The following is a 16216-nucleotide window of genomic DNA, read 5'->3' as shown; positions in this document are numbered from 1 at the left end:
CAAAACATAAAGCAAACAATGTGAACAACTGGTAATCTTAAAAAAACATGTGTAAAGCAGCAGCTTGCCAAAAAATGTAAGATCCAGTAGTTTTAAATCTGTAGTCAAAAGGTGCTGGTTTTATTTTTTTTATGAGAAGCCTTTAACTATCCCCCTAGGGAAGATAGTGACATAACACTTTTATCACTATTAATGCTACTCACTTTGAATTAAACAAGTGTTCATGACTACAATACAGGTATCCTGTTTTCCAGAGGAATGGCTAGCAATTTGTCACCAAACTTTGGCTCAGCAAGTATTTCAATCATCTCATTCTAAGTGGAAAACCAAGAGGAGGAAATGTTTGAAACATGTTTGTGTGAATCTCATAGAGCCTCTCTCTTATATCCCGGATTTCCTTGTGGGTCTCATGGATAGAAAAATAGGTTTAAGTTTTGTTGGGTGAAAATGGAAGAAACTAATTCTTACAAATTCCACCCCCCAGAAAATTCAATGTTAATTCTCAAGCTGTTTTGGAAAGACTTAATAAATTACTGAAAAAGAAGTCACCAAACCTTTCTCTCTTTACTAACTAGACACCAAGAAAACTCATCAGAAAGGGTCCAGGAACTAAGATTTCCCTGTTGCTGTGATGAATTCTGTTACCTGTGGGAAACAGTAATTCATGCCAGCAGACATCCAGCTTTGTGTTCAAAAGTGGGTATCCTGAAGAGTATTTCCTGGCCATGGACAGACAGGTCATGGTAGGCTCCTCTTGCCCATCACAGTACCAGCCACAGTTTGTGATTGGTTTCACCTCTCAGACAAAAAGCTACAACCCTTTCCTTCTCCTGTGTATTACGATCAATGAGTTCTGCCATAAGACAAAGCAAGACAAAGACATTCAGCTTTTGTTAGCACCTCTGAGGCACACACCATCAATCTCTAATGTTAACTACAGTGTTACAAAGACTTTACTTCTGTTTGTCTGAAGAGGTGCAAACAGACTGATTTGGCACCTACTACCTCAGAATGGGAGCCTCTTTATTATGGTTTTTAACCCTCTCCTACTACACAGTCTCACACAGTCAGGTTGCCGATTTGGGTGGATAATTTGGGAAGAGAGCCCCTTAGTTCAGAAATCAGGGAGCATTCCCTTCCCCCCATGTTGGCAAGTCAAGACAAATTGACAACTTTGACCTTTTTGTTAATGCAAGATGCCTTGCCAAAGAACTCCAGCTACACAATAATGCAGAGAGTTTACATTTTTGTTTGTTGAGTCCAGGGCTGGTGACTCTGGATGTTTCAGAAGTTGCCAGGAGTCTCTGTTAGTATTTGTACCTGTAATCACTACAAGGCCTGCTCAAGCGTGGTGGCTTCAGAGCTCACCTGGGCAGCAGTGCTGAAGCAGTAGGTGATGGCAGTAAAGCAGTGAGAGGGAAGGAGGCAACACTGGTAAAGTCCTTGCCCAGAGACGGGAGGGCTCTACGTGGGTGAGGTGGCAGAGTGATGTTTACAAGGACTTTCACACTTCTGGCTTGTGATGAACAAACGAACCTGTGTTTCTCACAAGTGCAGAGCATGTAATGTACTTGAAAACAGCATCTGAGGCTTCACATGGAGCGGGAGGTGGGCAGCAGCTGCCCCAAAGCCCTCTGCAAGCACTCAGTGAGGCTCTGATAGCACCTCTTCTGTTGAGAATCCTGTTTGCTGCGCAGCTCTTGGAGCAGCAGCAGCTCCCAGCTACCTGAGGCCTCTGCCCAGCTCCTCCTGAGGCCTCTGGCCTACTGAGAGGGGCAAAAGATGCATCATCAGTGGGAGCTCTTGCATCCCTTTGAAACAACTTCAGATTCTCCTTCAGGTATTTGCTTCTTGTTCCCAGAAGAGGCTACTGATTGCAGGACCAATGTGGGTGTATCTTCAGATCGTAAGGTATTTTTTTCCTGATACTACAAAATATACCTCTCTCCTGCTTTTTTATGTACTGCACATTCTGTTTACAAGGGCACACTCACTGCTATCAACACAATTTTTTTTGCTTTCATTGCCTGTGGTTATTTTCCAGTGTCCAATTTTGCTGGTTTATGTGCCTGCCTTTAACTGAAAACAAATACACTTCAACCTGATAGCACACTAATCTTTCGCTGCAGCACTGCCCACTGGGTCCCAGACACATAGTAGCACTTTTTTTTTTTTTTTTTTTTAGTACATTTTGCCAAAATTAAACTCCAACCAAACCATGAAATTTGTGAGAACCATAGTTTTTCTTCTAAATGTAAAGGATTGCCTTGGCTTTTTTTTTCAGAACATAAGTAACTTTTGTGTATATTCATATGTGTGTGTGTGGACTCTGCCCCTTTACATTCTCTGTGGTATTTTCTCCATACAGCATTTTGAATTTTCTGGAAGAGGAATTCCCAATCTTGTGTTAGCAAGGAGACATTAATTTTATGACTGCCTATCACACACGCAAAGAGTATAACAGAACAGTTTCTGCTCCATTGCTCCACAGATATATGTTTAAGCCTATCCAAGTCTTCCTCTCAAATAACATAAAAACAGTACCTCAAGTATATTGTCCATAGCTGTTGTATGGATTGACAAACTTTTGTTTGGAAAATTCTTCACTTTCTAACCATTAGTTTTAGTTCTCTAGCAACTGTCTTGTCTTTGCCTTGAAACTTTGTTACTGCCTGATTTTTCCTGAAGGACACCAGAAGAAGGAAAGAAGTAGGTGAAGAAAGAGTTTGTCTCTGTATACCATTTGCATCCTATCCTAGGACCTCCCAAACTTTCCGTCTATGTACAAATGTAATACCTTTCACATTTCTGTTACATGGTTTCATAACTGAGTTTTACTGTTTGAGTTAAGCCAAAGCTATTTAATATATCTGGTGCTTCAAATCCAGTGATTGTCTGAAAATAAAGGTCTGTTCTGATTGCCTTCATTTTTCTGGCATCCATTCCTGCAGCAACAGATTTCTGTTTGAATTCCTTAATTCCGGAAAAAAAAAAATCAAAGCATCTCAGATGAGGCTTTTAACTGTACCATTTTTCCATTTGTGATATTTTGAAATTTCACTTAACTCCTAGCACTATTGTTGCTCAGCAATAATTCAAAGTCAAATACAGGTCTGCTGCATTGAGTCTCTGATTAGAACTGCAGACCCTGAGAGGCTGCACAAGAAGAAGTGCCCTCATTGTTTCAGGACACTGGGCCAGAGCTTCTGAACTCACTACAAAATCAGGACCAGAAGGTATCAAAAAGAATGGCAAAATCCCATGCCTTTCCCCCAGCTATTACCCTAATTTTGAATCTCCACGTCAAATACACCAAGCCCTAGTACTTCCAGCTTTGTGCAGAGATTGAAACACACCTTGTGGTAGCACTGGTAGCCTAAAACTAGGTTCCTATTTTATAAAAAACTCAGGATTAAATGGACCCTGATCTTTTCCCAGGGGTTCTGCAGCCAGAAGCTCACCCTGGTGAGGTGTGCAGGCCAGGGTGACCTCTGCGGTGTAGGCTTTGGGCTGTGCCTCAGTAATGAGGTCAGTGCAACCTGTAGTGTCCTGCACAATCCAGTCCCTTGGATTTTGAGATCAGAGCACACCCTGGACATACAAAAGGACTGTGCACACTTGTTTTCATCTGAACACACAGATGGGGCAGGGCACACAGAGCAGGGTTACAAACTACACTGTGGAGTCTACCTGCTTCAGCTTCGGCAAAAACACTGAATTCAAGTACTGTCAGCACTGCTGAAAGCCGTGCATGCAGTTCAAAATCTACAGAAGTCTTTAGGATCCCCCAGCTTTAAAGCATTTAGTCTTTAAAAACCTTGATATTTTCACAGTGGGCCTGTTCCTCTCTGTGTGGATGGGGACAAAGTTCAAGAGGGTCTTGTACAGAAGCAGAATTCAGCCCTTCACACACACAATCTGCTTTTCTTTCAGGAGGTTTATGGAGCTTCATGAAATGGCAGAAGCTTGGCTGATAGCAAATTTCTGTTTAACTGTCTGTGGTGTTCTCTGGTATCAAAGGAAATGAGTGTTTGGGAGGAGGGACAAGAAGGAGGATGGAGAGGCAGAGAGGAAGGAGATGAGTTAAGTGCCACTATAAAAGTGGCATTTCCTGGTACCAGATCTTCTGTTGGAGAGGTTTGGGTGGGAGGGCCAGAATGTGCACTACAATGATGAATAATAAACATGACAACTAGAATCTGGTGAAGAACAGGAGCCACCCAGACCTCAGGAGAGAAAAAGGATCTGTATCTACGCCATTTCTCAGTTGGACCTCTGCTTTACAGAGGTTATAGTCATCAACTTCACATCATTTTCTAAGGTGAGAAAGCCAGAAGGCATCAGCTAGCATATATGGATTGATATCCAACTGGAAGACCTTTGCATGTGTTTTTCTGATGAAGCTGTAGCATGAGGGTCCTGAGTAAAAATGACTGCCTGAATTTAAGATGCTTAAAGTTTTTTCAAAATATGTACAGACCTTTCACATCCTTCCATTACTGGAAGGATGTTATTGCCTCATCTTTATATAATTGGTGGAAGAAAGAGGGAAAGAGAGAAGAATTAAAAACTTGTCTCAAATGGGGTGTCTGGTAGAACATATGCAGTCATTTTCAAAGGACACAACACATCTACTTTTAGATCAGTTCATTAGGTAACTCAAATTCTCCACTGTATCAACTGTTTAGTACTTCAAGCAATTACCACACTGGCCTTTCTATTATCTCTGAGCTCTATTTCTTTCAGCAACATAATTACTGAAGGCAAATATTTTTCACTTGCACATTGTCAAATCAAGAGATAAGTTTTTTGGTTTTTTAAATCATTTGTCATGCTTGCTCTGTAATCTTTAGTGGGATATGGCACATCGGGTTGCTGGAGAAATACCTTACACAGACTACCTCCCCCCAAATATCCAACTTTCTCAAAGAAAGCTTCTGGTAACAGTGCACAAAGAGCAATGCAGTATATACAATAGAGCAAATCAGCAGTCAAGAAGGAAATGGTAGTGGAGATCTGTCTAAACCACAGGTGCAGGACTTGTGTGATACCAGCTTCTGCAGCCCAGAATTATTTTGCATCTATTAGAAGAAACTGCACCCTGGGTCAACTGATGGAACCTCTTATATGACAAGTAAAGCTGTCTCCCATGCAGACCTGATACTCCTAAAGTGCCCTTAATTTGAATGCACCTAAAAGTCTCATGCAAATCTGCATTTTGTGATTCAGTAGCCAGAGTATGCCGCGAGCACAACCAAGCTGTACACCACAAAAGATGTGGTTTTGCTATTGCCATTGTAAATGCACTGAAAGGCCATGTCCCAGGCTTGGCATTGCCAATGGGAAGTGTCTGAGAAATTCCTTGCAGTGGGGGCCTTCTACACATCAGTCACGCTGAGCAAGTCATGTCTGCTGGGACAGCTGTGTTGTCAGAAATCTGCCACTGAAAAGTCACCAAGAGAAACCAGTAAGGGAAGGGAGCCACATTAGCAGACTTTTCATACCATTTAAAGAAAAGAAGGAAAAAAAAAATATTACCATATGCTACGCGGCTCTTAGATTTCTGCAGATGGTACCTTCTGTTGCACAGTTGAGAGAAAAACGGATTTTACTCAATTTTTACATGGGTCCTACAAAATTTGCACACACCCCTTGTTTACCAAGTAGGTATGTTTACTCCTCTTTTTAATTTACCCTGCTTTCTTTCCATACCTACCAACTGCACATTGTGTTTTATACCCTACCATGGTGAGACAATGGCATGGGGCAGCCTCTGGATATATGTACAGCTCTTTAGTCTTTTTATGCAAGCAGCTTCCAATAACTCCTGCTGGGGGACAGTTTTCTGTGCAGGCTGGAATTCTCTCTACCTTTCCTCCTCCACATGGCTCTGAGTTTGCTAATGATCACATTTAAGACCATTTGGTGCCAGCAGCTAACTTTTAGGGCTGCTCAGAGAATGTGCTGTATCAGTGTGGGATGAGTGGGTGGAATGTTTTCTACTGTTTTACTTTTTATGGGAAAATAGAACTAATCTGGTTGTTTTAGCAGTTGTGCTGTCACTGGTATGGCCACAGTGATAAAGAATAAACTGTTCAGTCTTGACAAGATCTTCATCAACAACAGCAAGATTGCTCATTAGATTTCACAGCATACGCACTTCAGCTACGTTCTGTGCATCTGTGGTACTGTCAACTGTTTAGGATATTTTAGATATATACATATACACACCTTTTTTTTTTTTTTTTTTTTTTTTTAATTCAGTCTTTGATGCTTGTGGCTTAGTTTATGAACAAACAGGATCCTCACTCTTGACATTTTACTTCATTGCAAATGCAAAATCCTCAGTACTCTGACTGGGACCTACAGCATTCCAATAAGGACCACAATATCATTAGAATGACTTCTTTGCAAGAGGCTGTATAAAATCAATTTCATTGGTTCATTATTTTCAATCTAAGATAGACATTTCTTTTCCTGCCAAATGTTTCTTTAAATCACCTGTATCATAATGTATTAACACATTTATAATATGATGGTCATCATTAAGAGCAGCCCAGCTAACCAACAAAAAATTTCCATGTCACTCTGCAGTGCATTATATTAATTAGCAAGAAAATGTTCTGTGTTTTTCAATAATAATGGGTCTGTTAAGCCTACAAGAAAGTTTCTGTATTAATTCTTCGTGTTCTGCCTCCAGACTTGTCTGAAGCCACACATGCAATGGCAGCTGACATTCAGGGTTAACTGTGGATGTACAAAGAAATGTTTCATTTTAAAAATGTTTTCAGTGAAGTATTTAGAATTAGCTCTTCAAAGGACAGAATAAACATAAGAGGCATGATACCTTCCATGTTGTGAGCCAGGCACTGAAATATTTTCTTTACAAAAGTTTCAAGCTTATTTTATTGAGATATATAAGAAAATATTTTCTTCAGGAAACAACATAAAGCATATTCTTTGCTACCATGGGTGCATAAAAATCCTATAGTGAATGATTTCAGGGTAAAAAGCCCAAACAAACAAAACAGCTCTCAATGACTTTCACCTTCTCCTGAGATTCAGCTGACCTGATGTCATTAAGCAAGTTACAAACATGTAGCAAAGGTGCCACTGAACTTCACAACAAAGCTGGTCTTTCTGAAGTTTCTGGTCTGACTCATTGCTCTCTTCCTGATATATAAAAAGATTTGAATCAGCTGTAGTCCTTGTTGTCTGACCAAAACAAACTCATTTGTTTGTTTCACGAGATCACAGAATGATGAATCATGAAGAGATGTGAGACCTGTATTTAGAAGCTGCAGGTTAATTTGCACTAATCTGATCCCTTCAGCACACTTCCTAGAACATTGATCATAATATCTCAATGAATTGATGTTACACAAGTGCTTATTCCTATTTTTTCTCTTCTATGCTGAATTAGGTAATTTTTTTTTCTTTTTTTGCCAGCTGCCATTGCAAGTAAACTTTTTCATAGTTTTGGTCATCAGGATCTTTTTTTAGCATCAAGCCATCCACTGATTCTATTAAAAAGGTTGTCTGAGAATGTCTTAATCCATCATAAATGGATAAGGAGTTTTTCTTATCTTGTCAGTGACAGACTGAGAGTGGATTAAAAATTGACTTCAACACTTATAAAGCATTAAAAAAATCCAGCAATCAAAATGCAAACCAAATTTTTTTTTTCGGAAGTGTTCTACCACTTATGTTTTAATTTTTTTTATTTTTTACCTTTCTTACTGAGCTACCAAGCATTGGATAAAATCACTAAGAGCTTCCTATCTTCTAACCTATATTTACAGTTTTCTCATGACAAAGAGACCTCATTGTCCTCTTGAACACAAGCTTTGCACAGTGTTATCCTATTTAAAATGTAATGGATCCATCAGGGTCTTCCTGACTTTAACTAAGTTACAAGAAGAGAAGTCTCCATTCTCTATACACACCATCCATTTAGCAGTGGAATAAGACTTTCCAATCAATGAGAATTTAGTTATCTTAAATACAGCTGGTTTATATTTCTTTTTCTTAATTCAGTAATAAAATAAAATCTCAGGGAGCGCTAAGTCATTCTCAACTTCATCAGAATTCACTGAAAATAACGTTTTTACTGTAGGGCCATGTTTCAGAAAGAGCCAAGAGTGTTGGCATGATAAAGTGCTCCTATTGCCTTCATGTCACCAGCACTTAATTTTGCCAAATTGATTTATCTTGAGAAATTGTAACAATTACCTGAACACAATGTTTCCAGTATTGTTATGGATTGCCAATGCTGGTTAGAAAATGATGTGTCCCACTGCTGCTTTATTTTTAAATTATTATCTTTTAGTTTATTCTTTCATCAGTATTTCTCCTTGTAGGCAACTTTTTGGAAACAGGGCTCTTTTTTAGACTGTCCGACAGCATAAATATATTTCAAGCCCTTTGACTTTGCTGAATTGTATTGTAGTTTAAAAGACTTACGTGATTTCCCTTTATTAGACAAGGAGATGGCCTTCAAGTAATTCATCTAGTCAAGCCAGAAGATTCAGTGTCCTAAATTACTGAATATGTGGAGGTTTATTGCAATATCCTGTTCTGATGTCAGGCAACATTAATTGTTTACTTGCTTCTTTTTAACAAAATTGCACAAAATTCTCTATCGATAGCGCTGGCATTAGAACAAATCAGTAAAAAAAGGAAGTGAATAAATATATTAAATGAGATTAAAATTAATATTTAACTTTTCCCCCCACGGGGTCAGTGTCTCTGGCTGACAGCCTGTCTTACACTTTTACTGTCTTACAGTCACACACTTCACACCACATAAGCATCTAAGTGATCTTCCCATGCCTCAGCAGAGAATCCCAAGAAGGAGACTTGGGTCACTCACCTTGCCACCTGGGCTCACTTAGTAGTAAGCAATGAGTGGTTAAAAGGCACTCTGCCTGTGTGTAGGGGGGTGGGAGTGACATCATTATGATTTAATACAATGCCATATGGTTTAGCAGCAGGTCAAGCTTTATCCCCTGATCGTCCCATTCGTGGTTCAGCAACATGGTTTTTGATTACAGAGTGATCACACTAGTGAGGCATTGAGACTCCTCCAAGTTTAACATCTTAGAAGGCAGAGCCCATTCTGAATGCACAGAATAAGCATAAAATTAAGGTAAGGTGTAAACTCTGTGTGTCTGATTAGTTAAAGTAGCTTTGCTGTTAATTTTTATAGACAAGCAACACTCTCTCCCCATTTGAGCACATCAAAAGGGCTGTCCTACAAATACCAATACCAAATTCCATTTTCCTTGGCTGATCCAGCACCAGACTAAGGAGACTGAAACTTTCCTTTTGATTGTTGATGCTCTATTAATAGCAAAGGAACAGACTTAACAACACATGCTTATGTGCAATTTACTGTAGTGATTACAATCTGATAGTCCTCCGTCTCCCTGAAATTATTCTAAAGAACTACTTGAGAACAGTCAGTTCTTCCCCAGCGTGGCATAGCACAGCTGGACCAACCATTCTCTGTGAGAAATCTCAAGCCTTCCTTGTCTATAAATAAAGATCTTCATCTGAGATTCGTAAAGAAACTAACATGCCTTGGGATAAATGGATTTAACCATAAATTTTGAATATTCTATTGTGTTCTGGTCCCTTCCACCTAACCTATCACAAGACTCATATGACAGAACTGTGACTATTAGAGGTGTGTATTAGACCCCTTAAGAATCAATAAATTTAATCAAAGATTAAATAGTAAGGGAGTGGATAGGGAATAACTTGAATGCAAAACCAAAGGGGACATAAGAAGTAAACAAAATTCTAGCTCTGGAAGTAAAACATAGTTGAACTGGGGGATTTCTTGCCAAAGGCAAGAACACCAGCAGTTTATCTAGATACAAATATTGAATGACCACATTCAGAAGAAAGAACCTATTCAATATCATCACCTCTAAAGCATCACCTTTAGCTGAGGAAGTCCCTGAGCAGCATCAGGCTGGCTGGTCTACCTGGTTTGTCAGTTCAGATGCTCTTGTGGCAATATACCAAATGGTACATTGAAATGCACGATCATGTTTACCTCAAGTCACTTACACTCCAGCCAACATTATTACAACATCCTCCCCCCCATTTGTGATGTATTCCTTTCTGTGACATTGTTTTCACCTGCTGCCTTGCAGGTGTTGCTTCCTGTCTTTCAGAGATAAACCAAACTACTTCACAAACAGGAAAGGAGATGCCTCAAACCTGCTTCTGGTGTCACCCTGAAACTTCTTTCAAAAAAAACCCAAACTAAACAAAGACAAAAAAAAAAAAAAAAAACCAAACAGGTGCAAGCACTCCAAAAGCCACAGAAACCATCTTGCTTCATCCTTGATGGCCAATACCAAAATAGTAGCAATCAAACCCAAGGACAGATCTTCTTCCACCCAGAAGCAAAGCTTCTGTGAAGACCAACTACCTTACTTCTGTATTCAATGCCTTTCAGTCTTTGGAAAACAGGAAGCATATGGAGGAAAGCAATTCTGGAGCTAACACACTCCTCTCAGGATAGCATGCAGACAACTGGGAATTGTCTTGATCCTTCTCCTAGGCCAGCTGAGTTTACACAGCCCAAGCTACACATAATCAGACTTTTTTCATTCTCTTCACTCCCAGACTGCTTCCTACCTCTTACTGAATGTAAATTCCCTGATAGCTGAGCTGAGCATGTCAGTGCTTCACAGGTTAGGATTATTATCATCATCACCCTTTGAGTTGCAGGCAATTCTTACCACCACCACGGGTGAGCCCCTAATTTTATGATTCTATAGTGATTACAATACTGAGTGTGCCAAGCTGCTTCAACACAGTTCAGGGTGTCCAGGGTTTAAGGAATCATTATAATCTATATTATCATTATTCAACAGTAAGTGTCATTAGTAAAGGCTAGAATCTAATAGTGAAAACCAGTAATTATCTATAACAGAGCATTTTAAAGTCAGGCAAAGCATTTGTATGTTTAAAAGGTTCTAGCTCTAGGCAGAGGCTCTGGCTTGCTGGTCACCGAAACAAAACCCTTCAGTTACCCATACATCCTCAGCAGCTTCATCAGGGACACAGCAAGCTTTTCTTTGACAAAATTCCCTCTGTAAATCCCCTGACAGAATTCAAACTTTAGCAATTGTTTAACGTCTAGAAATATTGGTAAGTTAAAATTAGCATTTTTAACATATTTCTAGGCAGGTCCATAGTCAGAAACACGTTCTTAGATCGATGTGAAAACAAAAATGCATTTTGTTTTGTTAGCTGAAGAAGTGATCCGTGTCTGAAAGCCTCCCTGGATGCAGTCCTGAATAAGGTGCTCAAGGTGATCCTGCTTTAGTGGGAGAGTTGAACTAGATCATCTCTAGAGGTCCCTTCCAACTCTGACAGTTCTGTGATTCTATGTTTTCACCATTCCTCCTAGGGAATGGTGGTGGCATTCAGAGTATAAACTTAGTTGGAGATGTCATTCTACCAGATGAATTCTGACATCCTGTACATTAGCTGTTCTATAGAGTGTAGAAAATAATTCCAGAGCACCCTGTTTTGGGACCACTCTATAGATATGGGAGGATGCACTATATTCCAATAGAATGACATTACTGCCAACAAGAAAATACAAAGCATTTCCAGAAAGGAGAAGCCACTACCTTGGAAGCACAGTGCACACATGTTTCTCATCTCAGACTATTAAAAAAATAAAATAAAATAAAATAAAATTAAAAAAGCATCCTGTGTGGTTACCAGAGCTTGGAAGTATACAGTCAGAAAGCCAACACTGCTTGTTGCAAAAAACTGATATAGAATCATAGAATCATAGAATTAGCTGGGTTGGAAGGGACCTCAGAGATCATCAAGTCCAACCCTTATGCAACAGTTCAAATCTACAAATATTTTTTTAAACTAATAAATTAGTTTCCTTTTTAGCTAACATATTAAGGGTGATCTCACAAGCATAATTTAAAATTGCTTAGTGTAATGTAACAAAATGGTTGCATCTTATCTGCCTTCTTATGTGAGTTGGACCAGTGCCTGGTTATGCACCAGTATCTAGCATAAACAGGTAACCATATGACAAGTACACTTCAGATCATTGCCCACAAGGACTCTTTGTCATGTGTCCTACTGAAAAGAAGCCATAAAACTTTTCTAAAAGAGACAGCAGCTCATTCCTCCACAGATGGGGGTATCATGCCAATTTCTTCCTCCCAGAGAATATACTGAATGTTATAAATGGCTGCAGGGTTATTTCAAACTGGCATAAATAATTAGCTCAGAGGCTGAACACATCCCCTAGGAAACAGAGGAAGAATATAAAGGTAGAGTTCCCTCTTGCATAGTTAGTCCACAGTGTAATCTTGTTAGTGGATTGCAATGCACTGCTGAAGGGAACAGTGGAGGCAATAAAACTCGCAGGTGAAGAGGGAGGGAAAAGCACACATGAGTCTTGAAACTGGCAGCTGCTTTACATGTAAATCTGCACCTAGAAATGCCACTATTTCATATGCTGTGGGCTGGGTAAGTTTTCTGCTACATAGATCAGGCCAACATCCAACTTGGGACAGTGTGGGACCCCGTGTGACATGTAAGAATCTATTGCACTCAGACTTTGAGGATGTGCTTTTTTTTTTTTCTATAGGTGAATGGCTGTTCTGGGAAACAGAAACCAAACTCATGTTGAAACTAGAAACATTTTTGCTGACAGCATCTCCAATTTCACTCTCACCCTTATTCCCTACTCTGATACCCCCAGGCTTGCCTTCTTAAGAGATTGATGTTTCATTGCCCTCCAGCGACAGTCCCTCAATCCCACTGCTGTCACCCATCAGTAGAGCAGCTTCACCTCTCTCAAATTGCATATTTCACCCTACAGGTTACAAAAATCAGTCTGCAGGATCTTGTGAAGTGCAGAACTATTTCAAACTTCATCCTTCCAGAAGAGAAGCCACATAGCTGTCTGCTATTTACTGCAGACTGTCATTTTTCCCTCCTTGCTTAAGATGGGGCCTGAAAGGTGCAGGTGCAGTAGTAGCAACTGCTGTTACCAGTTTTTGCAGTATGAAGTGATTGCTTTTGAACAAAAAGCTGACTCCATAAATTCTTCATGCCAAAACCTCAGCTTTAGCTTAGACACATTTCTAGTCAATAATTTAAATGCATTTTTCTCTTGGATAGGGGAAAACAGCTTAAAAAAAGCCTTCAGCATCTACAGAAGCATCACATGAAGTGAACTAAAGAAATATATTTTCATATTGTTATTTTTAAGGCTTCAATTTATGCTTCTATTCTATTTTAAAATATTCTTGTGAAGCAATGTTTCTCTTTGACCACTAAATACAATTTTCCTACTCTTTCTTTTGATTTATCATTTAAATGGCTGGGTTTTACAGCTCTGAGAAAGGTGAATGAGGAAATGTGTAGAGTTTTTTCCCATCTTGATACACAGAATTGAGTGGTCTGACAACAATGATGTAGATAAATGAGCAGCACTTGTAGGGGAAAAGCTTGTAGCTTTCAAAAAAATCTTCTTAGTCTAAAATAAATAGTGATGGTCAATCCCATAACAGCCAGAGCACATAACAACCTAAAACAATCGAACTACCTGGAGATTTGAGGTTTTGGTACCCACCCCAGCACATAGTTGGATATGATTCCTTGGTCATTTTAGATTAAGCTTTTACAGTTATTTTTGCTACAGTGTTCAAAGACATTCATAAAGGCATTATGAAGCCTCATTAGTTCCTTATTTTTGTTTCTCCATCTCCTGCCTCCATTATTGTCTACTTAAACTGGTAACACTTAAAATTCAGTCAGTTAAGTAGGAATCAGGTCAAGAAGTATTTGCATCAGATACATGTTAACATACCCATTAGCAAATACCTGATGCAAATAACTGCATTCTCAGTTCAGAATGACTATTTCTAGCAGAGGTTTTGGTGGTTAAAACATGCACGGTTTTAGATAGAGTCATTTATCTTTGTGCCATTTTATACCACCACTATTTGCTGATCCTTACACAACACCTGTTCAGAAGGGGTTCAGCACACTTTGCCAGCTACCTGGTCTTCTGCAAAACACAGCTGCATTTAAACTAGGGCCTTGAGGAGCTATTCTAATGTGGCTAATTTATTATATTCTTACTGCTAATGAGGACTTAAAATTAAACTTTCATTTTGTGAAAATCTGATACATTTTTCTCCCATATGTGTATTTTACATTCAACCATCCCCACGGCATTAACTCATTTTTATGTCTCTGTCTCATCTCCTGACTCAGTTGTTGCAACAGACAAATCATCCTTTCCTTACTCCTGCTACTAGGTCTTTATGTTTGCCTTCACCTTAGGGGTTCCTCTCTTGCATATCATTCAAAGAGCTCAAGAACAAGGCCCTAACATCCATTTCCTTCTCTCCATGCCGGAACAGGAAAATTGAGGCTCCATCGTCTAGATTCTCCTTGCAGAAAATTCAGGAGATACTGTTGAAGATGCAAACAGCTCTAATAGCAGAACTTTCCACATTTCCAATGGAAGTTGGATGAAATTTCCCTTGCAGAACATTACTTGTGTGCCCTGTGCAGCCTTCTGCTGCAGGCCTGTTCTTTGTGGCTACCATACCAAACACCGTGGTATGGGAGATGAAAAGTGCAGCTCTGAGGCTCCAAAGCAATATAGACATTATAGTTCAGGAGCTATAAATTATAAAGAGACACATGGCAAACACAGTTAATGTCACTTAGCATCTGATCAGATTGTTGACAATATCCTCCAAGCTTTAAGGATGCTGCTAGTGACTTTGAGTTCTCAGAATGACTACACCAATCTCTTTTTCAACTCTGTGCCATTATTCTCTCAAAATACATGTCACACAGGCCATCAGATTTCATTTATAGTGTTCAAATAATCACAATCAGAAACATAGAGCTGTTCTCTCCTTGAAAATAAAATTGTCACATCTTGTCCTTTGTGCTTTGTTGTTACCAGAACTATTAGTATGTCCTCATTGTTCAAGAGTTTAATTCTCAGGAACTCACTGCGTGTATAAGGCAAATTTGTGCAGTCATGTCTACTTGGTTGTTACTTAGCTATCAGCACGTTCATCTATATTTGTATCTGTGGGTTGCCCCAGCATTTCCCAATCATCTGATCTTCCCAGAAACAGAAAAATAAAGATGTCTTACTAGCAAAACATGAGCTTAATAGTGGGGAATATACATAGAGGAGGTAGTAAAAAGTTTGCCCAAGGGAAGCTATAGGAAATAGCAGGCAAGAGGTGGAAAATTTAGGAACAAAAGCTAAAAAGGACCCAAGTGAAATATCTGTGAAAATATTTACTGCGTCAAGAGGTAAACTACGACTCTAAACTGGGAAATATTCTATGTGATACAAAACCTGATTTATGAGAACTCTAAACAAGCCCCACTTTTCTAAGCAATGTACTTCTTAAAGCATTATTTTACAATTTGTTTTTCATAGCACAGACTAAATAGATTCTGAAACACTGTGTTTTACAATCCACAACCTCACTGTTCTTCTACAGCAATAAGAAATTTTCCTCCTGACAGCTTGCCAGTATATGTTCTGCATACCTTCATAAAATAGCTGGCAGCTTCTTCCCTGGCTACAACACCAGCACAGAATAGATGAATTTTCCATTATCCTCAGAGAAAACGTGTTGCAAGGGCAAAGAACTAACGGAGGTGTGGTTGCTGGCCACTCCTAGAAATTGCACAATACCCAGCAAACCATACAACTAACCCAAATGCATTTTGCTACCCCACTTCTCACAGTAGTGCTAAGCTAAATTAACTCAGTTATAAGTAAAATAGATAATTTAACAACCTTGACAGCTCAATCCACATGCATGCATGTGTTTTTTAAAATCCTGTGAACTACAGAAACAACTCTGCCTTAAAGTTCTTGGGATGTTCTCACTCTTAGAATGTCTCCTGAGCAGACACTTATGACATGGTCTCTCTAGAGTCTTAGGCAGAACTTAAGACATCTCCTCCCCAGGCACATCCCTAACCACATACAAGCAACCTGACCTTCAGTAAAAGAGAATCCATCCACCACCAGAATGATGTGCCAAAACCAGAATTTATCCTCAGAAACAGCAAAGTTTAAACTATGCCCCAAATACAACTTATATAGCTGTTTGAGCACTTCAGGATTTATTAGAGGGGGTACCAATGTGTAACAAACAACATT

The 16216-nt window shown here is 39.3% G+C and overlaps 1 protein-coding gene across 3 annotated transcripts in view; it reads right to left on the bottom strand.

The window, feature by feature from the left end:
* Nucleotides 1–16216, bottom strand: part of GRAP2 (GRB2 related adaptor protein 2) — a 108753-nt gene that overhangs the window by 73197 nt on the left and 19340 nt on the right. Inside the window, exon 1 of one of the 3 annotated variants that reach the window (XM_071731303.1) lies at nt 646–808. The exons of the other annotated variants lie outside the window; for them this stretch is intronic. The gene's annotated coding sequence lies outside the window, so the exon portion shown is untranslated. Of the gene's footprint in view, nt 1–645; nt 809–16216 lie in introns of those variants that run through there. 3 annotated transcript variants of the gene reach the window in all.

This window comes from Heliangelus exortis, chromosome 1 (assembly GCF_036169615.1).
Source record: "Heliangelus exortis chromosome 1, bHelExo1.hap1, whole genome shotgun sequence".
In the NCBI taxonomy this organism is placed as follows: domain Eukaryota; kingdom Metazoa; phylum Chordata; class Aves; order Apodiformes; family Trochilidae; genus Heliangelus; species Heliangelus exortis.
Note: the sequence above shows the minus strand (reverse complement) of the source record. Positions and strands in the feature narration are given on the sequence as shown.